This window comes from Phascolarctos cinereus, unplaced genomic scaffold (genome assembly GCF_003287225.1).
Source record: "Phascolarctos cinereus isolate Bilbo 61053 unplaced genomic scaffold, phaCin_HiC Scaffold_8;HRSCAF=390, whole genome shotgun sequence".
NCBI classification, from domain to species: Eukaryota; Metazoa; Chordata; class Mammalia; order Diprotodontia; family Phascolarctidae; genus Phascolarctos; species Phascolarctos cinereus.
Genome location: NW_027556291.1, coordinates 62,286,377 through 62,313,990, shown reverse-complemented (window position 1 = coordinate 62,313,990; position 27,614 = coordinate 62,286,377).

Below are 27,614 nucleotides of genomic sequence, written 5' to 3'. Positions count from 1 at the left end.
GATAAGTGACTTGCCCAGGGTCACACAGCTAGTAAGCATCAAGTGTTTGGTGTGAGGTCAGATCTGAACTCAGATCTTCCTGACTTCAGGAGGTGCTCTACCCACTGCGCCACCTAGCTGCCCCTCACTAACCAATCCCTCTTTGGTCAGCATCACAGTCGCCCTCATTGACTTTACCTTCTGAACTCAGAGAATGGTAGAGCTGCCAATGAATAGCCCCAGTCCACTTCCTCATTTTTCAGAGGAAGAAACTCTTCTGAAACTTCCAAAGAGTTCACCACTTGCCCAACATTGTCAATGGCAGAGGGAAGACTTGAACCCAGACTGACCTCTCCATTCAGGGCACTTTCTACTGCTATGCTGCCTTGGAAAAGGTGGAATTCGCATCAAAGTAAGTCAAGAATTGATAAGCGGTTTTGTTTTGGCCACCATGAAGCTCCCACATCGTTCAAGCACAAGCGGTGGTCACATACTATCCACTTCTGTCCATAACAGTGGCCCCTGGGAACAATGCTGACAAGGCCAGCTTTTCATTTATTCAAAAGGCCTTGGCAATTGGCCAGTTTCCAACCACACTGGCAATATCGTGCCCAATTCTGGACTCCAGATTTTGGGAGGGACATTGGCAAACTGGAGCTTATTCAAAGGACTATAATGGTGCCAGAGCTGGAAACCAGTCCACCTGAGGATCTGTTGATAGACAGTAGAGTGCCAGACTTGAAGTCAGAAAGAGCTGGGTTTGAATTTTGCCTGTGACGATGACTAGCTGTGTGGCCCAAGACAGGTCATTTAATCGCAGCCTCAGTTTCAGCAAACTAGGGATAATACTTCACAGGATCATTCTGAGAAGAAAATGAGAGAATGTATGTAAAGCGCTTTGGAACCCTTAAAGTGCCATAGAAACATTAGGACTATTCACTGAAGAAGTCTGGGGCTTTCACTTGGAGCCCAGATGGTTTAAGGGGCATTACAATTACTGTCTTCAAATATTTGCAGGGCTCTCCCACCGAAGAAGGATTGTGCTTTTTCTCTTTGGCCCCTGAGGGCAGAACAAGTTGCTGTGGGTGGATGTTATAGGGAGGGCAATTTGTCTCACTATAAGGAAGAGCTTTCTAACAATCAGAGCTAGAATGGCTGCCTCAGGTGGTAGTGAGCTCCCTGTCGGGACAGGCAGGATAATTCCTTGCCAGGATTCCTGCTTCAGGTAGGGGTTGGAATAGATGGCCTGGAAATTCAGTCATTTCCCTTCTTTCCCTTTTCAGGCTCTCTTACTAGGGCTTCATGAGTTTGGCCAGTTGGTAACATCAGTCCTTATCACTGTCTCAGCTGCCCTTTGCCAGTGGTCTTTAGCACTTCAGAATCCTCACTGCTTCCTTCTGAAAGGAAATGGGTTCATATTGCAGGAGGAGGAATAGGAGGTTAACTCTGAGGAAGCTCAGATTCTCCCAGGAGAAAGAGAGACACAGAGAGAGGCAGAGAGAGAGAGAGAGAGAGAGAGAGAGAGAGAGAGAGAGAGAGAGAGAGAGAGAGAGAGAGAGAGAACCTTCAATATGAGGATGGATTCTCATCTGGCTGGAGGGGCATTTTATGGCGGTTCTGCCTGAAGTCTGGGGATGGCCTTGGTGACCTCTCAAGATCTGTTTCCTGCCCGAATAGCCTGCAGTTTCAAGGTTCTCATCAGAGGTCTGGAGGAAAAACAGTTTTAATCCAAAAGCCATCTGCCCCTTTGCACCTTGCCCTCTTCTCCTTCACGTGTGTGGGTTTCCTGGGCTGGCACTTTCAGACACATGTTTGAGCTCTGATGACTTTCCTGCAATGGGTCAGCAGAGGCAAGAAACAGCACTGAAGGAACGAATGAATGAATGAATGAACAAATGAATGAATAAGTGACAGGCCCTTCTTGGGCCCTTACTTTACTATGTGGCAAAGGGAGAGACCACACATATAGCAGGATGATGGCCAGGGGAGGCTGTTTTGGTCTGAGAGGTCACAGGGCTGGTGAAGGGAACAATATGGCAATGCATTGGAATGTCCTTTTCAGAGGCAATTGCAGTGGTGATTTTATTACTGTTCTCGGGGGAAGTTGGGGGGGGGGGTGTCGGGGTACCTGTGTACCCCCACAGGAAGATGGCTGGATGGTCAGGTCTGGGGCAAACTAGGGATGATGAATTCTCACAAATCTGGACAGCATAGACCCAGGGTTGGGGAGCTGCAGGATTGAGCAGAGTACAGAGGGGTGGAGAGGCAGCAGCAGCCAGTTAGCAAGGCAGGAAGATGACATAGGAACTACATTAGGAGCAATTTTAGGGGTACCCTGGTGTCAGGAATTCCTAGGGCTTAACCCTGTCTTGGCTGTAGGGACAGAAGAACTGAGAAATTTGTTTAGATGAGTAGATGAGTCTCTGGATCTGTTTCATTCTCTCTATAATAAGATAAACCACACGGTGCCTTCCTCTTAGGGTTATTCTGAACATTTGAGCTACCAAGGTCTGCTACCAACTTGCTGTGTGATCTTCAGCAAACCCCCCCACACACACACACACACTCACACACTCTGGGCTTTGGTTCCCATGTCTGCAAAATAAGAAAGGTGACCTAAATCTGGCTCTTCATTTCAAGTCTCAAATTCTCCTTCTAATTTTACAAATTCGATGAGTCTTTCATTTCTAATATTTTTCTAATTTCAAATTAGTCTGAGTGCTGTAGAGAAGACAAATGTTGGAACTGACCTTGTCACTTAGGCAAAAAAAAAAAAAGAAAGAGAAAGAGAGAGCAAGGAAGCCAAGTTTAATCAGCACTTTTCAATCCAACAGTTTAAAAAGAAAAGGAAGAAAAAAATAAAAAGTATAGCTCTGACAAAAGCCTAGACAGATCATCTAGTCCCTTCACCTGACCTCAAACCTTCCGAGAGAGATAAAGTCTTATGAAGATTTTCCCACACTTCCCTTAGTAGTAAATATTTCCCAGTGTATCACATAACCCAAACAGTTGGTAAATTCTCCCTAATGTCTAAATCCTTCTCTGCTGCAGTTAAATGAATAATTGGTTATTGGACTCATCCGAGTTCCCAACAGGACATTACCGCCCTATTGAATTAAGTTGCATAGTCCTGCTGCCAAAGAGGGAATGCGGCTGGTTCTGGAGAACAGCCAGGCAACAGTTTGGCCAACTCTGCATACAGTATGACTCGAGAAATACTATGAAATAGAATAGGTTCCATAGGGGTTTAAGCTCCATTTTTTTCTTGCTACCCTTTAAGACTTTACTTGGGTTCCAGATTCAAGATGCTCTTCATTGGCTTAGCCCCCATCCCCCAGGAAATTAGATCCCTCTTAGATCCAGCTGATATTAACAAATCACCTGCACTTCACATCAGAATAAAGAAAAAAACAGTTTAATCGAATTAGGGAAAAGCATGTTTAGATCAAGCAGCAGTATGTACCTAGAGCACAAAAATGCAAGATAGCACCACCTCTCAAGGTCAAAATTCTCTTCTTCCTGCCTCCTTCTTGGCACTGAAATGACTAGGGCACCCTCAGTTCAGGGTCATCCAGTCAAGTTACTGTCTCAGAGTCATTCTTAATCTAGGGGGAATAGATGAGGGAGGAAAGGAGCATCACCAAGGAACACTGGCGTCTGCATGATCTGAAAGCCACTGTTCAGCTACAAAGGAATGCTGCTCCCATGCAGGATGTGAGGTCTGTAAGAGTTCAGAACACAATGAGTCCACAAGCTAGGCAGGAGTGATGAAATCTCCAAGAACTGCCTTATTGCTCAACATCTGACTTTAGCAGGAGGGGCGGTAAAAAATCTCAAAGCCTGTAAAACCCCTGGTAGGACGAAGTACACCATCCTATTCATCTCCCCTCTTCTCCCCCTTCCCTCCTTTCCTGTCTTCTTCCCAGTGTTCATTTTTTAAATTCCCATGACTGTGTGCACCAGCATGCCTCCAATAATAGTCCACATCCCCCAGGCACTAGGCATCCTGGGAAGAAAGGGCAAATGAAGCTATATGAAAGTGTCAAGACACAGGCAAAATAGAGGAACACCCCTCTTTACATTGTGTTTCATCAATCCTCTGACTGGGCAAGACACCCAAGGAAAATTACTGGAAGTTTATCCATTTTTTCAGTCTTTTCAAAGAACTAATTTGGTTTAGCATTTCTATAATCTCTTTGTTTTCCATTTTGTCTATTTCTCCTCTAATTTTCAGGATTTTCTCTTCTGTGTTTACTTTGTTTTTTCATGTTAATTTCCTAGGCTTTTTTTTATTGTGTACTCAGTCTCTCAGTCTTCCCTTTTTCTCTTTTGTTAATATACTTTCAGAGTTAAAAATGTGTTCTCTATAGACCACTTTAGCTGCCTCCCCGAAATTTTATGTTGTCTCATTACTCATCATTCTCTTTCACGAAGTTTAGTGTTTTTGATTTGTCCTTTAACTTACTCATTATTTACAATATCACTAAGTCTCCATTTAGGTCTATATCTGGGGCAGCTAGGTGTCGCAATGGATAGAGTACCGGCCCTGAAGTCAGGAGGACCTGAGTTCAAATCTGACCTCAGACCAAAGATTTGACACATACTAGCTGTGTGACCTTGGGCAAGTCACTTAACCCTGATTGCCTCACTAAAAAAAAAAAAAAAAAAAAACACAACATTTAGGTCTGTATCTTTTCCTTGTGTTACCTGTATTAATTGCTACTTTATTTCATTATAGTCTGTAATGGATTGCTAAGTATTTCAGCTTTCTTAAATGTATTTCTAATTTCTTGGTGCCCTTACACATGGTCTATTTTTATAAAGGTACAAGTCAGTGCTGAGAAATATGCATATTTTAATGATCCATTCAATTCCATTTTTTTCCTTTCTCATTATCTGTCATATTTCTCTAGCTCAGTAATGGGTACCACATTCAACAAGCATTTCCCAAGTACCTAAGACAAAATTAAAACAAAGCCCTGCTTTCAAAGAGCTTACATTCTTGTAGGGAAATGCAGTGTCTATATAGAAAAGTAACTGCAAGATAATTTAAGGGGGGAGACCAATCAATAGTCCAAATAGAGGTTCATGTTGGAGACTAGGGAGCAATCCAGCTGGATAGATTGAAGGTAGCTAGATTAGAGGGGGCTTTAAAAGCAGGCAAAGAAATTTAAAGCTTTATGTAGTAGGCACTGTGGAGCCATTGTAAGTTTTCAGGCCGAGAGGCAACAGTCTGAAAGTGTTTTAAGAAGATGTAGCCTTCAGTGGTACACAGGGGATTGATTGGACAAGGAAGAAGCTGAAGGCAGAGAGGTCGACTAGGAGGTTGTTGTGGTAATTCAGGCAGGAAGCCATGAGAACTTGGGTTAGGGTAACAGAAATAGGAAGAGAGAGGAAAGAGTCGATCTGAGACACACTTCAGAGGCACAGTTGAAAGAACTTTGGGAATGTGTTGGACAGTTGCATAGAAAGAAAGGAAGAGATGGTTTCCAACTTTTTGATCCTGAGTTACTAAGAAAATGGGGATACCATTGACAGAGTTAAGAAAGTTAGGACAGGAAACTCCCTAGGGTTGAGGAGGAAATGACTAGGTCAGTTTCCATTTGAACTGACTATAGGGCATTCACATGCAAATGGCCAGTTGGCTTTTAGAGATACAAATGGAGCTAAGGAGAGAGATGTAAAGATATAGAATATAGAGTCATTGTCACAAAGGTGCCAGATAAAGCCACTAAGCTCTCTGAAATAGAATAGAGAGAGGAGATGCCTAACCCTAGAGATGGACAAAGAGAAGTATGGGTCACAGTCCTGACACTAGAAGAGCTTACGTTTCTAATCAAACTTTCCTTTAAAATTCCTGGCATTCTTCATAGACTTCTGAAGCTTGGTACATTGGAGACTCAGACTGAAATATAGCAGAAATTCCAGTATCTAGAACTTTCAATTGATAAGTGACATGCAAAGTAGATTCTAATGTGTAGGCTGCAGGCAGAGTCCAAAAAGCAACCACCTCTCTGTTTACTGTTCCTTTAATCCAGTTTATCAACAGTCTAAGGCAACAGGCCCATAGAAACTTCATTCCAGGGTACTGAAGGACCTAGGTAGATGCTGCTGCTGAACCACCATCTATCTGCCTGTGTGACCTTGGGCAAGTCACCTGCCTTCACTGTACTTCACATCCTCATCCATAAAGTGAAAGGGGGAAAGGGAAAGGGGACTGGATCCAGCTCTCAAGCTAGATCATCCTCTGGTTTCCTGAACTAGGAGAAGAGCCATGTGAGCAGAGATGAGGACAAATGTGATTTTTTTTTTTCTGGGGGTAGAATTGTTGAGATTTGACAATTGACTGGACATTGGGAGCAAAGGAGAAGGAAGAGCTGAGGATGACTGGGTGACTGGAAAGATGGTAGCATCCTCAACAAAAACAGGGAAGTCATGAAGAAGAGTGGTTTGGAGGGGAACAATAAGAAATTTTGTTAGTACATGTTGAGTTTGAGAGATCCCTATGGTCCAGCCAGGGGATGTTTCTAGCAAAGAGTGGGTGGTGATGCAGTCCTATAGCTTAGGAGAAGCACAGTGATCAGATAGAAATCATCCCAAGGAGGGCACCAGGATGGCGAAGGGCCTATAGTTCATGCCATAGGAGGAGGGCACCAGGATGGCGAAGGGCCTATAGTTCATGCCATAGGAGGAGGGCACCAGGATGGCGAAGGGCCTATAGTTCATGCCATAGGAGGAGGGCACCAGGATGGCGAAGGGCCTATAGTTCATGCCATAGGAGGAGGGCACCAGGAGGATGAAGAGCCTATAGTTTATAACATAGGAGGAGAGCACCAGGATGGTGAAGAGCCTATAGTTCATACCATAGGAGGACCATTTGAAGGAAAGGGGCATGTTTAATTTAGAGAGGACTTAGAAGAACAAGAGAATTATCTTCAAATATTTGAAGGGCTGTCATATGAAAATGGAATTAGGCCTGTTTTTGCTTGACCCCAGAGGGAGAAACCAAGAACGATGCAGGAAAATCCCAAAGCAAACAGGCTTTACAAAAGGAAAATCTTCCTAACAGGTAGAGGTGAGATGGAATGTCTTGAGAGGTATTGAGTTCCCCATCACTGGAGGCCCTCAAGCAAAGGCTGGATAACCAACCTGTCAGATATGTTGAAGAGAGTACAGGGCCTCTGAAGTCCCTTCTGTCTCAGAGATCCTATGATTCTGGGCTCGTCCTCCTTGCCCAAATGGCATTATAGGCTGTGTGTTCGTGTAAATCTGTGTTCACCTGTCAGTAGTTATGCCATGAGTGTGTAACACTGGCTCTTTCTTTTCCAGAGTTACCTTAAGTACTCTTGGCAGGGAGCTGCTTAGAGATGTGGGAGGTCTTGCTTTTTACTGTTTGTTTTGTAAACCTGGATTTCTAGCTCCAGAGGTCTACTCTCCCTTTCTCTCCCTATCTCTAGCCTTGCTTGCACCCCTCCATCAGCATCTAATGGAAGGATTTCTGAAGCAATGAAAAGTCATCTCCAAGACTGCTCCTGAACTGATGGAAAACTTGTATGTCTGGGAAGGACAAATTGACTTAGTAGAAGAATACCACCACTAGACTAAGCTTTCTGGGACTGAGACCACATCTTCATCTTTTTAGCCCCTACAATGCCTCAAAAGGTTTCTTGCACCTAGTAGGTGGTCAGTACATTTTGTTAAATGAATACAATATAAATACGTGGAACATGGGACAACCTTCTCTCTTCACAGATAATGCCCCTAGAAATGTTTGCCTTAGGTTCAAGGCACTGTGTGGATCTGACTCCATTCAAAACTGCAGCTCATTAGGCCCCCACTGATGTGGCTGTTTTGACTAGTTAGCCAAAAGAAAAAATTAATTCAGAGCAAAGACATTTAACAAAATAGCATCATCATCATCATCATCAGAAGTAACCATGGACCTTTTCCCCCCCTAAATCTGGAGTGTATTTTCCTATACATATACCACCAGTGAGAAGTAGAGACTCACCTAGGGACCATGCCTGGAGAGGCACATAGAATGCACAAGTATGTCCAGTGTACATGTGTGAAGGTGCAAATATATAGCAGACACATGTGGCCAGGGAACACATGTTGAGAAGCTGCTCATACCTCTGAAACTACAGGGCCAGTAATGCCATTGTGCTACTCCCCCAGACTTGCTCCTCACTGGCTTCACATAGCTTCTAGTCTCTTTCTGCTAGGCAGGTAGTTTCTTCAGGGAGATGCTCCTTGCTGGTCTCATGTGACCACTGGGCAGTACTCTGCTGGTCCTGTGGTTGCTACCAGGAATGGCTCTGTGGGGCACATGGCTATGGATGCTCCCTCTGCTTCCAGCATCGCCAGCTCCATTCCTTAGCTGAGATGCTCCCTGTTCTCCATAAGAGGAAGAGTGAGCTCTACCATCTCCCTTTTAGCTTAGAGCACAGACTTAAATTTTAGCTGTCTTAGGGAGACAGGCACTTTGCACAACCAGTATCAGATGAGGGAAAACCCTAGCTACTTTTCTTCCCATAAGATGAGTCTGTCAGTTCTCAGAGCCTTGGCTATGGATTTTTTCCTCTCCAGAAGAAGACAATGATTGCCTCAAGGGGCCAAACTCTTTTGGAACACATAACAGGCAGCCAACTAAGTAGAACCTACCGGAATTAATTCACTTTTGACTTTCCCCTTCTTGCTCAACCAGGGCAAGGTCTCTGTTCTAAACCTCTATGTGACTTAGGGTTAGAAATTCACTGTTAAGTCCCTAACTCTCATTTAATTCCCTTCAGAACCATTTTAGGGGCTAAACTTCCAAAAAACTGCCAAAGTTATTTGGGTCTGAGGCCCTAATACCCCCTTTTTTCATCCCAGAGATTTATTTTTATTTCATGCAAATAAATGGGAGGGAGGAAAAGGCAAACAAACAAAAAACCCCAAGTGGAGCCTCTTTGAGACATCACCCTCCAATATAATCCTTCCCCCCTCCCCAGTTCCTGACTTCATTACCTACATACAACTGGTAACAAGCCTCTCCAGGCTTTGAGCTGCCCTACAGATAATTAATGAAGTTATACTGTAAGTTAAAACAGCTTGCCCACATCGATATTGAATTCCTTTTGCTACACAAGGGGCAGCTAAAACTATGTCCGATCATACTGATTTATAAAGAAGTAGAGAAGAAAAGGACAGAGCAACTGTCCCCCAGTGTGAAATGGCACTAATATGTCTTATGGTAAACAATGGAGTGGGGATAGATGAAACCCCAAAAGAAACAGCTGACCTTGGGTAATCTAAGACCTTATTGGGTGTGGGTGTGGCTCATGTAACCAGAGAACCCAGAGCATGGAAGAGTAAAACCTTAGAAACCTAGCCCAATCCTCTCATTTCTTGAACAGGAAAGCCAAGACCGGGAAAGGCCAAATGATGGCTGATTAGCTGCAGAACCTGGAATCAAGCTTAAGTTTCCTCTTGGCCTCTGAGGGGAAGTGGGGAGATAAGCAAACTCTTTATAATACATTAGAATGGGACAATTCATGATAGGCACATAGAGTGAGAACCTAAGAAGGGGGAAGAGATGAGTAACAACACTGAGACATGCATGGTGATGGTGTTATAGGTGTCATGGTACAGAAGCAGCTTGGCAGTACAGTGGCTAGAGAGCTAGGCCTGGAATCCAGGAGACCTGAGTTCAAATCTGGCCTCAGACACTTACTAGCTGTGTGACCCTGGGCAAATCACTTTACCTCTGTCTGCCTCAGTTTCCTCATCTGTAAAATGGAAGTAATAACAGCACCTACCTCAAAGGGTGGTTGTGAGGATAGTATTTGTAAAGCACTTTAGTACAATGCCTAGCACATAGTAGGTGCTTACTAATACTTGTTCCCTTTCCCCATAGGCAAGTCTCTGGATGCTTGGGCCACACCCTATTGCTATCAATGGAAAGCCTGCCTTAGCCCCAAAACAGCCCCACCTCCACCAAAACAAGCTGTCAACATCTCCTCTTCCCCCAGTGCTGAGTTCAGTGCTGGATGGCCAATGGCCCTTCATTGTAGCCCTCTCCTTCTGCCTCTGGTGGAAGCCAATTCCTGCCTTTTCTCTAGGCCTTCATTTCCCCACCTGTAGAGTGGTTCTCCTCTTCACTTGCTTCCTGTCTTGTAGAAAGGGTTTTGGTCAAGGCAAAGCCTCAGATAAGAGGAAGCATTAGCCACAGATAACCAAGGTTCTATAATCACCTTTAATGAGATGCCTGAAGGAAGTCATACATACAAGGGGCCTTCAGCTGTTATTATGAACAAATTAATCACATCTCTGGTATGAACCTCACCACCCCCTCAGACACACTCCCCTGCCCCTCAGCAACTAGTTTAAACCAGCAAAGAAGAAAACAAAGACTTTTCCTTGATAAAATGTGTCCATGTTGATAAACTAACAATCTTTAGAAGGCTCCTCGGTTTTCCTGGCCGTTAGCACAGGCTTTCCAATGCTTTTCTCTGCATAAAGGAATCACCTTCTTTGGGGGTTGGGAGGGCAACCTAGAGCCAAAGGCCTGGGGCCTGGGAGCTACCAACAGGTAGGAAAGGAGGGAAGAAGAGGCACGACTATCTTGTCAGCTAGCTAGCACAAGGAAGGGAGGGAAAATGGAGGGTCCATAGGAGAACTGGGGACTGCAGAGAGCAGGGAGTGTCTCTCTCAATATTCCCCAGAAGTGTTAGGCTGTTCAGGTTGGGAGGCCCAGTGTTCTGACAGGTGGGTGGAGCCCGAGAGGAAGTAGACAGGGCCAGCTAGAGGAGAATTAATGAGGAGAAGCTGTCAGAACCAGAGGCAAAATTCTCCCAAAGAGAAAATACAAGGAACTTCAAGGTTGCGGTTGAGCAAGTTAATATGAGTCTCCCTGAGCAAGTAGAGAAAAAAAGGAGGGAGAAGGAAGAGAGAGAGAGAGAGAGGAGAGAGAGAGAGAGAGAGAGAGAGAGAGAGAGAGGAGAGAGAGAGATAGGAGAGAGGATGAGAGAAAGAGACAGTGAGGGAGGGAGAGGGAGAAAGACAGAGAGGGTGGGAAGGAATGAGAGGGGAGCAGACAGACAAACAGACAAAGGGAGAGAGAGAAGGAGAGGGAGGGAGGGAAGGAAGAAAAGAGAGGGAGAGAGAAAGGCAGGTGGGCAGGCAAGTAGAGAGGCAAGGAGAGGAAGGAAAAAGACAGACAGAGAGGGAGGAGCCAGACAGACAGACAGGGAGGGAGAGTGAGGAAGCAGACAGAGACAGAGAGGGAGGAATAGGGAGGAGCCCGACAGACAGATGGAGGCAGTGAGGGAGGAGCAAGGAGACAGGCAGACAGATAGATAGACAGACTGAAAGGCAGGCAGGCAGACAAGAGGGAAGAAAACACAGAGGGAGAGGAGAGGAAGGAGGCAGAGGCAGAGGCAGAAAGGAAGAGAGGGTAAGGAGATAGACAGATGGACAGACAGACAAACAGAAAAGCAGGCAGGCAAACAAGACGGAAGGAGAGGAAGGAAACAGACTGAGAGAGAGGAAGAGGGAGGAGCCAGACAGAGACAGAGAGAAGAGGGAGGGGAAGGAGACAGACAGATAGACAGAGGCAGTGAAAAAGTGAGAGAGAAGAGCCAGCCAGAGGCAGAGAGGGAAGGATGGAGAAAGGGAAAAAGAGGGGGAGAAAGAGAAAGAGGCTCAGGCAGGGGAAGAGAAGGTAAAAAAGGCAGCAGCAAATGAGGCACATTTGAGGGGAGCCTTAGAGGAACAAGAAGTAGAAAATCAGGATGTGTGGTCACTGCCCCTTCTCCTCCCAAGGTCACCTCCTGCTTTCAGACTTCAGCGTCCTTCCCCAGCATGGAGGTCAAACATCATTATTCCAATTCTCCCCACTTTGAGATTCCCGATCCCGTTCCCAGCCTTGGCCAGGTACCAATAGTCACTGGAGCTAAGCAGGCTCCTAACCTAGGCACCCAGGGCAGCCCATCCCACCCAGTCACGGTAGTGAAGAGGAGTGTGTGCCTTTAAGAACAATGAATCTTGACTCAAAATGCTCGTTTCATAGAAGCATAAGCCTCCTAGTTCCAGCTGGAATGAACCTTAGAAACCGTTGTCGTCTTTTGCATACATTTCCTTAGTGAACCCTTCAGGGCTAGCTTGGAGGGGGTAAGGCTAGGGTTCAAGGTTGGCCCAATTATACCCTTCTATCTATTTCTTGGCACTCTACCCAGCGGGGGCCCAGTGCCTGCTTGAGTTTGTGTGTTGGTGGGGTGGGGTGGGGGCAGGAAGGCAGGAGGGGGAGTTGAAAGTCATTCCAGGAGCCATGTGCTCCAGAGAACTGCTCCGTGGCTTATCTCACCTGTCTTCTTTTGTTGGGGTCCATTATCCCAGGTCTGACATTTGTACCTCTCCTATACTCCTGTTTACTCACTGGTGACCCAAGGAAAATCTTAGATAGCTAATGATATCTGGGGAGATAGGTGAGGCAGGGTGGTAGGGTTAATGAACCAGTCTCAGAGTCAGGAAGCCCTTGGGTTCAAGACCCAGTTGTGTGTCCCTGGGCAAGTCACTCTAAGTTGCCTAGAAGGTGCCAACTTGCATTGGTAGAGGGTGTTTTCCCATCGAGAGTTGCCTATACCAGCTAAACTCACAGGTCCAGTCCAAAAGAAAAGAAAATTGAGGGAGATACCCAAGTCTCAGTCCTTTTCAACAGCCCGGTGTTTGGCTCACCACACCCTAAAGGCCCTGAGCTTACAGATTCTTTCTTGGTTGCTGGCAGTTTGGTGGGCAAGAGGGGCTGGAGGAGGGGGCGTCAGCGATGGCTATTTAGGCCAACCTTGGGGCCTTTCAGGGTGTCTGCTCTGCGTGACTGTAAAATCTCAGTCAGAGACAGAAGACTGCTTGGGGGGGGTGAAGGGGGGGCACACTGAGAAGGTTTAAGCCCCAGCCCTGTCTGAACGTGCCCTTGGACAAACAAATTCAAGGGAGAGAGGCTGAAGGGAGCATGGAATGCTTTTGCCATCTACCGGTGGGATAAAAAACAACATGCCACTGTGGATTCTGACAAACACACAAACAAACCACCATCTCCTCCAACAGAAAGGGAACCCAAAAGACCATCGTGTCCATCACCTCTGTCCAGACAGAGGCCTCACCATTCCAGACGTGTTCAGGGAATGAGCCAAATTCAATGTCTTTGGAAAACAGGGATTCGGCTCGAACCATGGTGGGATTTTTTCTGAAACAAATGAACAAAGAAAGGCTCGGTTTCATGGTTTAGTAAATATATAGCTAATAGACAAAGAGCAGCCTGATAACAGTAGAGAATTAGCACAACCTGGTGCCAAGCCTCACCTCTGACAGCCACTGACTGACTGTGTGATCCTGTGTAGGTCTCAGTACCTACCCCCAGAGACCTTGCTAAGAGCAGGTGCCACTGCCCCTAAGAACTCTGTACATTGAGGAAATCCCAAATCCAGATAGAAAGATGGATAGATAGATAGATAGATAGATAGACAGACAGACAGACAGACAGACAGACAGACAGACAGACAGACAGATAGATAGATAGATAGATAGATAGATAGATAGATAGATAGATAGATAGATAGACAGAAAGACAGACGGATGGATGGACGGATGGACGGATGGATGGATGGATGGATGGATGGATGGATGGATGGATGGATGGATGGATGGATGGACGGATGGATGGATGCATGGATGGATAGATGGATGAATAGATGGATAGATAGATAGATGGATAGATGGATGGATAGATAGATGGATAGATGGATGGATATATAGATGGATACATGGATGGATAGAGTGCTCCAGAGTCCTTCAAATCAAGTCCCATCAGCCCTGTCTCTTCCCCCCAGAGTCTCCTTCTTTCATCTTTCCATCCCATCCCCATTTGAATCAGAGATTTAGAGTGCAAAGGGCCTCACGAGCCATGTAGTCCACCAACTTGGGCCCAGGTGGGATTTGAACCCTTGCTTCCTGACTCCAAATTCAATGTTGTTGGGGTGGGGGGGGTTTCACTGTGATCTGCTGCTTTTCAGACACCAACTTTCTGTAACCCTTGTGTCAGCAGCTTCTGCCTGACATGAAGAGCCCAGGTATACTTGGGGGTTCGGGGGGGGGGAAGAGGGCTCCCAAATAAATCTCTGTGAATAATCTGCCCTTCCAAATCTGGTACTCCCCCAAGAGTGGCTATCAGTTCCCTCTGCTCACTGATTTGGCTCTATCTCCTGGAACTGTAGCCCTTCTCCCAGATGTCCTCAGGTGCAACCCACCACTGGTGCCCCACTCCCACTCCTCCTTTCCCTCTTCCCCCTCCACCCCTGTTGTTTCTCCTCCTTGGGAATGGGCTGAGCCCTCAAGGCTTATAGCTTTCTCAGAACACCTCCAAGGTAAGTGAAACCTTTTAGCTCTTAGGGTTCCAAGACTACATTAGGCATGTTCTTGTTTAAGGCTTTTAGCACCTTAGGATAATGACTAGATTTAGAAGACCTGCGTTCAAATCCCACTTCTGATGCTTACTTCCTATAAGACCCTGAACAAGTCATTTCTTGACTTTCTTGGGCCTCAGCTTTTTTTGTAGATAGGCCTCTGGATCCTATCAATTCTATCCAATGAGATGATCTTTGTAAAGTTCTCATCACAGTGCCTGGCACAGGGTAGACATTTAATAAATGCTTATTCCCTTCCCCTATGTGTGACCTTGGCAAATCACTTCATTTTTCCTGGGCCTCAGTTTCCCCCTCTGTAAAATGAAGGGGCTGAGTGAAATTGCTTTTGAAGTCCCTCCCACCTCTAGGTCCCTCCCTGCTGTTGGGGATACACTTCTTCTAGACTCTTTTCAGCCAGTCTGCCAGCCCCAAAGTACTTATACAAGATCTCCTCAGGGATGTGATCTTGGTCAGAGTTCTCCAGGGCACCTATGGTTCCCATTCCTAATGAACTCCTGTTATGCCCATCCCAGTTTCCTTTCCTTCTCAATCCATGTCTCCCTTCCTGTTACCTTGGGGCTTGGAAAACCACTCAGACTCTCTCCTCCCCTCCCTTCCCCTCCCCTCCCCACGAAACATCTGAGCTATGGTTACTGAGTTTCCATGACCCCCAAGCTGAGCAAGCTACCCTGACCCAGAGCTGCCCTGAAGCATGGACTTAGAATCCCCTCAGGAACTCAATGTAACCAGAGACCAAGTCCTGGGCCAGCTTTTTGCTGGATTACCAGTTAGCTAGGAGACAACTAGGACTCAGAACTGAAGATCTCAGATATAGGGTGTTCCAGAGAAGAGACAGGGTGGAAAGGGGGGTGGTACCAGGTAGGAGGAGGAGCATATGACTAGTGCCTAAGTTAAGGCTTGTTGAAGAGAGAAAAACCAAAGATCTAAAGGGCTAAAGAATTAAGAGGATTAAAAAAGGCAGGAGAGGGGAAGGAGTAAGAATTGAATTAACATTCCATGGGCTAAAACCCACCCACGTTAGCTCATAACTGAATCAATATGTTTTTCTGAGTTGGGGAGGGGGACCTCAGCGGGAAGTTTCTTGAGCAAGGAAAAGGAAGAAAGACAGCAAGAAGCAGGAGATGTGTCCTGGCTTGGAGAGGAAAAGGGGAAGTGTCCTCTTTAGTGTATGGATCTGACTGGGAGCAGGCCTCGGGACAGCAGGGTCAGAACAGTCAAGGGACATACATGACCTAGGCTGAGAAGGCACAGGAGGAGGTGGTATTGCCCCAGGTGGGGGGATGATAGGAAAGGGCACTGAAAAACATTCACGAAAAGAAGTGTGTGTGCATGCATGCATGCGTGCATGTGTGTATGTATGAAAGGGGGAAAGAAAAACGTCATATTGATTAAGTCACATCCCTACCAGATGTCCTTCCTTCCTCAGTTGTTCTTTGCTAAAATTTGGATTGCTTTGCATGTGGCCAAGTCCAAGCTCCCCACTGGTTGTCTGTGTATCACTCCCTTGGCTCATTCTTAGTTCATCTTGGCCTCATTTTCTGGCTGTTGCTCCATTCTTGTGGTCTTTCTTGTGGCTATCTCTCCGTTGACGTCCCCCTGAAGGGATCTAGGCCAATTGGTAAGTCGGTATCTAGTGATATTTGTTGAGCCCTACTTCAGGGGATGCTCTGGTGGCTGAAAGGCATTCTGGATTGGGTCCTTTGGTCCCTGAGAAATTGATCAGGAGTCTTCTCTGGGTATGATGGCTAGAATGCTGGAGTCAGGAAGCCCTGAGGCCTCAAACACTTCCCAGCTGTGTGACTCTGGGCATATCACTTAACCTCTGTTGGCCTCAGTTTCCTTGAGGGTATATTAGGGATAATAATAGCACCCACCTCCCAGGGTTGTTATGAGGATCCAGTGAGATCCTATATGTGAAATGCTTCACAAACCCTAAAGCACTATAGAAATGCTAGCTCTTACTCTCCTTGGCACTTTCATATAATGCACAACATTATGGCCCATAGTCTGGCTGCAAGCATCTAGAGACATTTCTCTCTTTCTGTGAGTAAACCCTTCTGCAGTAAGGAGGCCTCCCATGCCTTGGAGGGAGGGGGCTGACGTGGAGAAGTGAGATCAGAAGGAGAAACATGCGGGGGCGGAGGGCCAGCCAGGTTGGGGTTTGGCAGGAACTGAGGGGGACAGACACGCCAGGGCTGGACACTGATTCAGACAGGAGATGATGGGACACGCAGGGACTGGGGTCATACTCTCAATACTGGAGCCCAGAAGGAGGGGCCAGACATACCTGGAAGGTGGGCAGGGTATGGCAAAGATCTCCTCTCCAGCCAAGCCCCCCATCAGAAGTGGCTGTCTCTTCTCTTTTCTGCTTTTCATTGGAGGGGTTTTTTAGGCAGGGCTTCTTAAACTTTTCCCACTCACGACCCCTTCAGCACTTCTTAAACTTTGGGTCTCAACCCTATGTGGGGATGTGACCCAAAGTATTTAGGGTGGGGTTGTTTAGGTTTTTTTCTTGGTGCAAGAGTGAGAGGCCACAGAGCACCAGGCCAATAGACAGGAGCAGAGAGAGAGAGAGTACAGTACTGTACAATAAAATTAAAATAGATGTTCTTTTGGAATGGGGATTTCTTTTAGAATTCTTTATGTAAAGTCAAAGTAGTGTAATTTGAATTTACATAAAGCAAGAACTGTCTGTACTATGTTCCATGCACTGTGCTAGGCCTTAGGGATACCAAGACAAAAACCAGAAAGAATCCCTGCCCTCAAGAAGCTTACATTCTATTGCAAAGAGGGGCAGGGAACACAGAACACGTGCATAGATAGATAAATAGAAAATAACACCCAAAATTTCAGGAGGGAGAGGGTACTAGCAAATGGGAAGATCATTTGCAATATCTGTGCTGAGCTTTGAAGGAAGCTAGGGATTCTCACAAGAGGAAGTGAGGAGGAAGAACATTCCAGGCATGGAGAATCACCTGTACAAAGCCATGGAGGTGGGAAATGGAATGTGTTGTATACCAGGAGAAAATAGCTAATTGGTTTGAACATGGAGTCCCTGGATGGGAGTAATATGAAATAAGTTAGGAAAGGTATGTAGGAATCAGATTGGGGGTGGGGCGGTTTAAATGCTAGGCTGGGGTTTTTGTATTTTATCTTAGGGATAATAGGAGGTCATTACTGATTTTTGAGTTGGGGGGGTGGGAGTTAGGGAACAAGGTCAGGTTTGTGATTTTGGAATATCAATTTGGGGGCAGCTAGGTGGCACAGTGGATACAGCACTAGCCCTGGAGTCAGGAGGACATGAGTTCAAATCCGGTCTCAGACACTTACTAGCTGTGGGACCCTGGGCAAGTCACTTAACCCTGATTGCCTCAAAAAAAAAAAAAGGAATATCACTTTGGCAGCTATTTGGAGAACAGATTCAAGAGGGACCTTGAAGGCTATCTAGTCTACTACCCCACTCATTTTGCAGGTGAGGAAACTGAGGCCCAGAGAAGTAAAGTCATTAGAGAAACTGAAAATAAGGAGATTAATTAAAAGACTAATCAATAGTCAGAGGCTATGGGAGTGGAGAGAAGGGTACAGATGTTGGAGATGTGGTATTGGAACAGAAAAGACTTGGCAGCAGATTGGATGTGGGACTGAGGGAAAGGGGAGTCAGGGTTCCATGGTGAAAACCTGAGTGTAGCCTCAAATAAAACTGGGGAAGTTTAACAGAGGGGTGGTTTGGGTTGTATTGAATTTGAATTATATATAGATGAGGGCAGTTATCCCGCAGGTAGTTGATAATGCTGGCCTGGAAGTGACTAATGAGAAAACTGACCTTGCTTAATGAGGTAGGTAAGTGGTGCTGCAATAGAAAGAGCTCTGGGCCTGGAGTCAGGAGGACCTGAGTTCAAATTTGGCCTCAGACATTTAGTAGTTGTGTGACCCTGGGCAAGTCATTTCCCCCTGTTGGCCTCAGTTTCCTCATCTGTAAAATATGGATAGGGACAGCTAGGTGGTGCTGCAGTGGACAAGGAAATAAGGCAGGCAGGAAATAAGGATTTCTGTAGCACCTACTATGTGCTAGGCACTGTTATCTCATTTGATCCTCATAACAACTCTGTGAGGTAGGGGTTATTAGGTCCCCATTTTATAGCTCTAGGTGCTAGGAATATAAAGAGAAATATGAAAATGAAACATGCCTGGCTTTCTAAAAGCATGTTTTCCTAAGGAGAGATAACATGTACACGGATTGGTATATATAGGAAAACTACAAAATAAGTACCCAGTAGTTCAGGAGGGTGGAGGAAATCAGGAAAAGCTTCATGTAGGAGGTGGCCCTTGAAGGAAATAGGGACTTCAAGAGGCAGGGTGACATACCTTCTAGGCATAGAAGATGGCCAGGCCTAAGGCAGGAGACAGAGGGTCCTGTGTGAAGAGCCAAGAGAAGGCCAGTTTGGTGTGATCATCTAAGAGAATAAGGCTGGAAAGGTAGGGTGGGGCCAAGTTCACACCAAGATCATATGTCTAGAGCAGGGGTGTGCAACCTGTGGCCTCAAGGCCACACGTGACCCTCTAGGTCCCCAAGTGCGGCCTATTGACTGAATCCAAACTGCACAGAACTTTGTTCTGTGGCAAGGTACAGGTCTATAACTTTGTCGAGGCTGTAGGATCTCCACCTCTGGTACAGAATAGTGAAATAGACACGTCAGGAAAGATGTGGTTTTCCCAAGGTAAGTACTTGAGAGCTGGTTCCGACTGAGAGGGTAATAGCATACTGGCCAATGAGGGCCCAGCTATGGGAATATATGCAGAAGACCCAAGTAGACATTTAGGGAGCCTACTGCTGGAAGTTCATGATGCCATGGAATGGAAGAACCTAGCTTTCCATTCTGTGTTTATTTCCTGTTCTCTCACTGGGTGATAAAGAAAAGTCTTGAATTGGCTACTGAGTCAAAACTGAATGTGCATACAAAGGGCACTAACTGGCCAGCTTGACTTTTCTCTTGCTTGGTGATGATGGAGACAAAAACCACTCTGGGCCTCCCAGTAGGGGAGACACCTTAGGTACTCCCCACCCAGATTCTATGTGGCTTAGGACAGGGCTTCTTAAACTTTTTCCACTTGCCACCCCTTTTTGATTTTTGCACTGCGTGGCCTGAGGGCATGTACAGTGCAAAGTGCACGTGCTTTGTGTTTAGAACTGAGGGTTCAGAACTGGTAGGGTGCAACACCAGCAAACGCTGCCAGAAACACCTCAGATTCATTACACCCGTTTGATTTTTAGTTAATTTCTGGTTGTTGCATGTTCAGAAATCTTTTACTGTTGCCAAAGACAGGGTTGGTTACCTAGTTTAAGAAGTACTGTCCTAGGACATATGGTACTTAATGTTGCTTCTGTTTCTTTTTGTATCTATTCTTTCTTATTTCTAGCTAAAGGAGGACTGAAGATAAGCCAGCCTTGTGATCTTCTGAAGGACAGAAGAGCCAGTGGAGTTTGCCACAAGTTGTGGATTTATTATGTGGTCTTGAAGAGCAACCTGCTTGATCCAGGCAAGCTATATGTCTATCTGGCAGCATGGACACCATGACCTGAAAGTGAGCCACCCTATCCATCAGCTATGCAACAAGCAGATGTGAATTTGTTGGGGCAAATGTTTGGGAGCAACCATTTTAAGTTTAAACCCATTTTCCCTAGGGACCAAGATGAAGGCATGCCAGAGATGAAAGGGATTTGTTTGGCCTTCTGTTCTTCTCTCTTCTCAGTAAATATCCTTTTGTAAATGCTAATTGCTATGAAATGATTAAATTGTTAGTGGGGTGGTAATCACTGGGTCGATCAGTGATGTACGGGAGATGCTAACTACAATTGGTAATTGATATTGGGGGACTATGCCGTAATAGGGGCTGAAGCTTAGAGAATTAGAGAAAACCCTATCACCTCTCAGAGTTACCCCTAGAACCCTGATGGGGATATGTGGCCAGCCACATTCTGGAGACTGGATCTCCCAGAGGGATTGGGAGGCAAAGTCCTCACATCTTTCTAATCATCATAGGTATAGGGAAATCTGCAATCATCACAACCCCTTCATTAGTGAGAAAGGGTAGACATTTAGAGGTCCCAGGAAGAGATGAGGGATAGAAGGTCCTCCCCTCTCTGAGTACCACAGGGAGCTTGCCCAATCCTCTGGCAATTCTGGTCAATGAGGTGGAGCAAAAAGGCCACCAGAGTGAGGTCCAGGACCTTGTCTTTCTTAGTGGCAAGGACCAATTTAGTAGTGGGCACCTGGGTGGGGCTGCAATGGATAGAGCAGTGGGCCTGGAGTCAGGAAGACTCATCTTCATGAGTTCAAATCTGCCCTGGGTCACTGACTAGCTGTGTGACCCTGGGCAAGTCACTTTGCCCTGTTTGCCTCAGTTTCCTCATCTGTAAAGTGAGCTGGAGAAGGAAATGGCAAACCACTCCAGTATCTTTGCCAAGAAAACCCCAAATGAGGACACAAAGAGTAGGACACTACTGAAAAGCAACTGAACAATAAATAACAACCAATTTAGTGGCTATCAATGTCACTTCTAAGGTGACATAAAAAAAAGTAAGCTGTGACAAAAGAAAAAAAGCACAAGCCAGACACTGTGCTAAGTGCTTTACAATTATTATCTCATTTAATCCTCAAAACAACCCTGGGAATAGATGGCATTATTATCCCCATTTTCCAGTTGAGGAAATTGAGGCGAACAATGGTAAAGTGACTTGCCCAGGGTCACACAGCTAGTAAATGTCTGAGGTTAGATTTGAACTTAGGTCTTCTTGATTCCCGGCCCAGCCTTCTATCCACTGAGCCACGTAGGATTTATTGGAATAGAACAGTTGTGTTGTCTTAAAAGGGAAAGATGAAAAATAGAGAATTTGTCTAGCATTTTCCAGGGGAGAGGAAGCCCTTATTGTTTGAGTCTAGTGTTTTTGTTTGTTTGGCTGGTCTAAACCCCTAGTGGGATATGATTCCCTTAAGATAATCGATCTGTGCTCAGTAAACTGCCTTCTGACCTTCACGTCCAGCCAAGAGGAGAATCAGAGGCCTACAGAACATGTCTACCCCTCTCCCAGCTTGGCTCACTCTCAGGATTGTTCTTCCTCCTCACCAGAAATCATAGCCATCTATACCCAGGTGCCAACTCCTATGATTGAGTGAGGAATCCCTAGTTGGGATGACCATTTCTCAAGAGGGCCCAGCCACACTCACTTTTCTCCCAGGTCAGCTACTCTCCAGAATGCTCCCTCACCACCTTACCAGGAAACTTGCCTCTGTGGGTATCTCTTCTCCCTCCTCCATTTTTCATTCTCTCTCTCTCTCTCTCTCTCTCTCTCTCTCTCTCTCTCTCTCTCTCTCTGATGAGGCAATCAGGGTTAAGTGACTTGCCCATGGTCATACAGCTAGTTAAGTGTCAAGTGTATGAGACCAGATTTGAACTCAGGTTTTCCTGACTCCAAGGCCAGAGCTCTATCCATTGAGCCACCTAGCTGCTCCTTTCATTGTCTCTTGATAACTAGTCTTCTCCTAGTCACCTGGAACCATCCTATTACGAGAAGGCCCAGCCAAGCTGCTGCCCCTCCACACTAGCAGTGGGGCCCTTCCGTGGGTACCCTAGCTCTATGTGGCCTGGGACAGATGGTACCTGTGTTGCTTCTATCTCTTTTGTGTCTGCTCTTTCGTTTTTTAGTTTTTACTCTTTAGTCTTTAACTAAAGGAGGATGGAAGATAAAGCAACCTTGTGACCGTCTAAAGGACAGAAGGGCCAGCCACAGTTGTGTTTTGTCCTCCTCTGTTAGAATGTAAGTTCTCTACAGTAAGGATGGTCTTGTTTTCTTCTTAGTACCCCCAGAACTTAGCACAGTGCCTAGAACATGGTACCAGCTTAATAACTTGATTTTTATTGATATATCTACTAGAATGTAAACTCCTGAAGAGTAGAGACCATCTTGTTTTATTGTCTACCTGCGGAGCTTGGCATAATTCCAGGCATATAGTAAGCACTTAATACATGCTCGTCTGTCTGTGTAAATGGATGAATTCCCATTTTGCTTCTTTAATCAAGCTTTAATGCATAGGCATGATTGGATGATGTATGCTGGCATATCTGGACATCCCCACCTACACTTTTGTACACTCAAGCTCTGTATGTATGAATTGCATCAGCAATGCCTGATCATTTCTCATGCGATTGATGAACGTGGAGTTTCTGAACCTCCAAAGCTGAGGAGCAGACCCTTGGGCTGTAGGGAACTTCCCAAGATGCCAACAATCCAGGTTGGTCCAGCCCCACAGCCTCTCTCTTTATTATACTAACTCTATACTATGCTCTATCTCTGTACTACACTAACTCTATACACTACGTTCTGTCTTTATACTATGCTAGCTCTACACTATGCTATATCTCTATAGAATACTCTTGCTATGCTATATCTTTATACTAGCTCTATACTATGCTATATCTCTATACTGTACTAGCTCTATACTATACTCTATCTCTATACTATACTAGCTCTATACTATATCTCTATACTATACTAGCTCTATACTATGCTCTATCTTTATACTATACTAGCTCTATACTATGCTATATCTCTATAGAATACTCTTGCTATAAGAGATAGAAAGATAAATCCCATTTAAACTTACTGTAGACATTATAAAATATTTAGGAGTCTACCTCCCGAAACAAACCCAGGAACTCTATGAACACAATTACAAAACACTTTTCACATAAATAAAATCATATCTAAATAATTGGAAAAACATCAGTTGCTTATGGATAGGCTGAGCTAATATAATAAAAATGACAATCCTACCTAAGTTAATTTACTTATTCAGTGCCATACCAATCAAACTACCAAAAAATTATTTTATAGAGTTAGAAAAAATAATAACAAGATTCATTTGGAAAAACAAAGGTCCAGAATATCAAAGGAACTAATGAAAAGAAATGCAGGGGAAGGTGGCCTAGCAATTCCAGATCTTAAATTGTATTATAAAGCAGCAATCATCAAAACTGCCTGGTACTGGCTAAGAAATAGGGAGGTGGATCAGTGGAATGGGTTAAATATGCAAGACACAGTAGTCAATGACTATAGTAATCTATTATTTGATAAACCCAAAGACCCCAGCTTCTGGGATAAGAACCCACTCTTTGAAAAAAACTGCTGGGAAAACTGGAAAAGAGTATGGCAGAAACTAGGCATAGACCCAAATCTCACACCATATACCAAAATAAAGTCAAAATGGGTTCAGGACTTAGATATAAAGGCTGATACCATAAGTAAACTGGGAGAACAAGGAATAGTTTACCTATCAGATCTATGGAGAACAGAAGAATTCATGACCAAACAGGAGATAGAGAACATTATGAAAAGCAAAATGGATAATTTTGATTACATTAAATTGAAAAGTTTTTGCACAAACAAAGCCAATGCAACTAAGATTAGAAGGAAGGTAGAAAATTGGGAAAGAATTTTTACAACCAGTCTCTCTGATAAAGGCCTCATTTCTAAAATATATAGAGAATTAAGACAAATTTATAAGAACACAAGCCATTCCCCAATTGATAAATGGTCAAAGGATATGAACAGACAGTTCTCAGATGAAGAAATTAAAGCCATCTATAGTCATATGAAAAAATGCTCTAAATCATTATTGATTAGAGAAATGCAAATCAAAACAACTCTGAGGTACCACATCACACCTATCAGATTGGCCAACATGACAAAACAGGAAAATGATAAATGTTGGAGAGGATGTGGGAAAATTGGAACACTAATACATTGTTGGTGGAGTTGTGAAATGATCCAACCATTTTGGAGAACAATTTGGAACTATGCCCAAAGGGCTACAAAAATGTGCATACCCTTTGATCCAGCAATAGCACTTCTAGGGCTATATCCCAAAGAGATCAAACAAATGGGAAAAGGACCCACATGTACAAAAATATTCATAGCAGCTCTTTTTGTGGTGGCAAAGAATTGGAAATTGAGAGGATGCCCATCAATTGGGGAATGGCTGAGCAAGTTGTGGTATATGAATGTAATGGAATACTATTGTGCTATAAGAAATGATGAACAGGCTGACTTCAGAAAAACCTGGAAAGACTTATATGGTCTGATGCTGAGTGAAGTGAGTAGAACCAAGAGGACTTTGTACACAATAACAGCCACGTTACGCGATGACTAAGAATGTTAAACTGAACCCTTCTCAGCATTACAAGGATCTAAGACATCTCCAGAGGCCTCAGGATGGAAAATGCTGTCCACATCCAAAGAAAGAACTATGGAAGTCGAATCGCTCTCACTTATTTTTACCTTCTGTTGAGTTTTGTTTCATCTTTCTGGTGGTTCCTCCTATTGGTTTTAATTTTTACTTACAACTTCACTAATGTGAAAATATGTTTAATGGGTATGTAAATGTAAAGCCTATATCAGATTGTGTGCCGTCTTGGGGAGGGTGGGGGGGAGGAAAAGGGAGAAACATTTTCAACTCAAAAGCATATGGAAAAAAAAACATTAAAAAAAAAGAATACTGTTGCTATGCTGGATCTCTATACTAGCTCTATACTAAGCTATGGCTCTATACTGTACTAGCTCTATACCATGCTATATCTCTAGACTATCAGGTGTCACATGACAGTTTGCAAGCTTTAACCCACTGGAAAGAGCCAAAGGCCCCAGCCCAGCATTAGCAGCTACGCTGCCTGGTCAGAGTAAGAGAGGATAGGAAGCTGTCCCATCCTTTCCAATCAAAATGCAGTCACTCATACGAACAGTCCTCTTTTCCCTAGTTCCAATTTCATATACACCTTCAAGCTAAGATGTCATGTGGTAGCAGAATCAGGATCATAGACTGAAGACCAGAAGCAACCTAGCCCAACGGCTAGGTCCAACAGAGAAGGAAACTGAGGCACAGGGAGGGGAAGGGACTGACCCAAGGTCACACATGAGATTTTAGCTCTAAGGCTGGAAGGGACCTCAGAGGCATAGAGCCTAACCTCCCTTATTTTACAGATGAGGAAACTTGAGGCCTAGAGAGGAGAAGGGACTGGTCCAAGGTCGCAGAGTCAATAAGCATTTACTAAGAGGGGAGCAAATGACAGGCTGGCTTCCTGGAAGAGATAGCCCAAAAACAGGACTTTAAAAGATGAGTAAGAATCCCACATGTGAAAAGAACAGAGGTGAATCTCATTTAGAGCAGGAAACAGGACTTGTTTAGGAGGCAGGGAGTGATCCAGGCTGGTTTGGATGAGTGAGGAGTATTAGAAGAAAAATCTGGAAACAAAGGGTGGCACCTGCTTGCAGAAGGCCTTGAATGACAGGCAAAGGAGTTTGAACTTAGTCAGCAAGTATTGATTAAGTACGGAGTGGTGTGCTTCCTACTGAGAGAGACAAGATGCAAACAGAGGTATGTGCATACAAGAGTTAAATAGAGTAGATGGCAAGTGATCTCTCAGGGGAAAGGTGCTAGCAGGTCAGGCCAGGGATTGGGAAGAGGGGGGAGGCGAGTAAAGGTGAGATTTAAGCTGAGTCTTGAAAGATCCCAGAGAACCCAAGAGGCAGAGATGAGGAAGGAGAGTATTGAAGGCATAGGGGACAGCTAGTGAGGAAGGAGATGGCATGTGCGTGTGAGGAACAGTGATGAGGACAGGGTCACTGGGTCACAGAGAAGAATATGGATGGAATTAAAGTTCAAGAAGACTGCAAGGGTAGGAGGGGCCAGGTTGGGAAGAGCTTTAAAAACCAACCCTACTGTGGGACCCTGGCCAAGTCATTTAACCCCAATTGCCTTGCCAAAAAAAAAAACCCCAACCCTAGGACTTTATATTTGATCTTGGAGATAAAAAAGAGCCATTGGAGTTTAGTGAGGGGAGGAGGTGACATGGTCAGACCTGCATTTTAAGAAAATCACTTCAGCAGCTGAGTGGAAGATGGATTGCAGTGGGGAGAGATATGAGGCAAGGATCCAGGCATGAGATGATTCCAGCATTAACTAGGGTGCCATTGTGAATGGAGAGAAAGGGACCTTGACATGATGTGTAGGCAGAAATCACAGGACTTGTTAACAGATTGGGGGAGGGGGGTGAGAGCTAGTGAGGGGTCAAGGACAAAATTGAGGTTTTCAGCCTGGATGGAAAATTCAGAAGTTTGGATAGACGGAGTTTCAGTTATCTACAGAGGTAGGATATGCAGGAAGTTATGATGTCCGCTGCAGTGGATAGAGCGCCAGGCCTGGAATCAGGAAGACTCACCTTCCCAAGTTCAAATCTGGCCTCAGACACTTATTAGCTATGTGACCCTGGGCAAGTCACTGCACCCTGTTTGCCTCAGTTTCCTCATCTGCAAAATGATCTCGAGAAGGAAAAGGCAAACCAAGTTGGTATCTTTGCTGAGAAAACCCCAAATGGGGTCACGGAGAGTTGGATAGGACTGAACAACAATGTTAACAATAGGATATCCAGTTTGAGATGTCCAATAAACAATTGGTGATGTGAGGACTGAGATATTAGGTCTGGATATATAGGTCTAGGAATCAAGTGTGTAGAAATGATGACTGAAATAGGGGAGCTGCTGAAATCACTGAGGGAGAAGATAAGAGGGCCCAGGACAGGGTCCTGTGTGTGGGACCCCCATGGTTAACTGGGTAAAGCCCCAGCTAAGGAGAATGAGAAGGAGCAGCCAGACTGGTCAGAGAAGTAGAAGAGGGTAGGTTATGAAAACCTAGAGAAGAAAAAGAATCCAGGAGAAGGCAACTGACACTGAGTGCAGAGAAACTCAGGAGGAGTGCCCAGGGAAGGCCGTTAGGTTTGGGGATGAAGAGATTATTGGTGATGTTGGAGAGAGCAGGTTCAGTTGAATGATGAAGCTGGAAGGCAGATTTCAGAGGGCTTAGGAAAGAATGAGAGGAGAGAAAGGAGAGGCACATAGTGTAGATAACTTTCTGAAACCAAAAAGGAGAGAACTAGGACGATAGCTAGGAGGAGGTGGGGGTGCGGATCAAGGGTTTTAAAGAGGAGAAGAGATAAAGGAAGCCAGATCTAGAGCTGAAAGGAAGTCCAGGGTCCAGTGAGCCCAACACTCACATTTTACCAAGCAAGAAGCTGAAGCCCAGGGAAGTTCGATAAATTGCCCATGGTTCCACAGAGAATCTT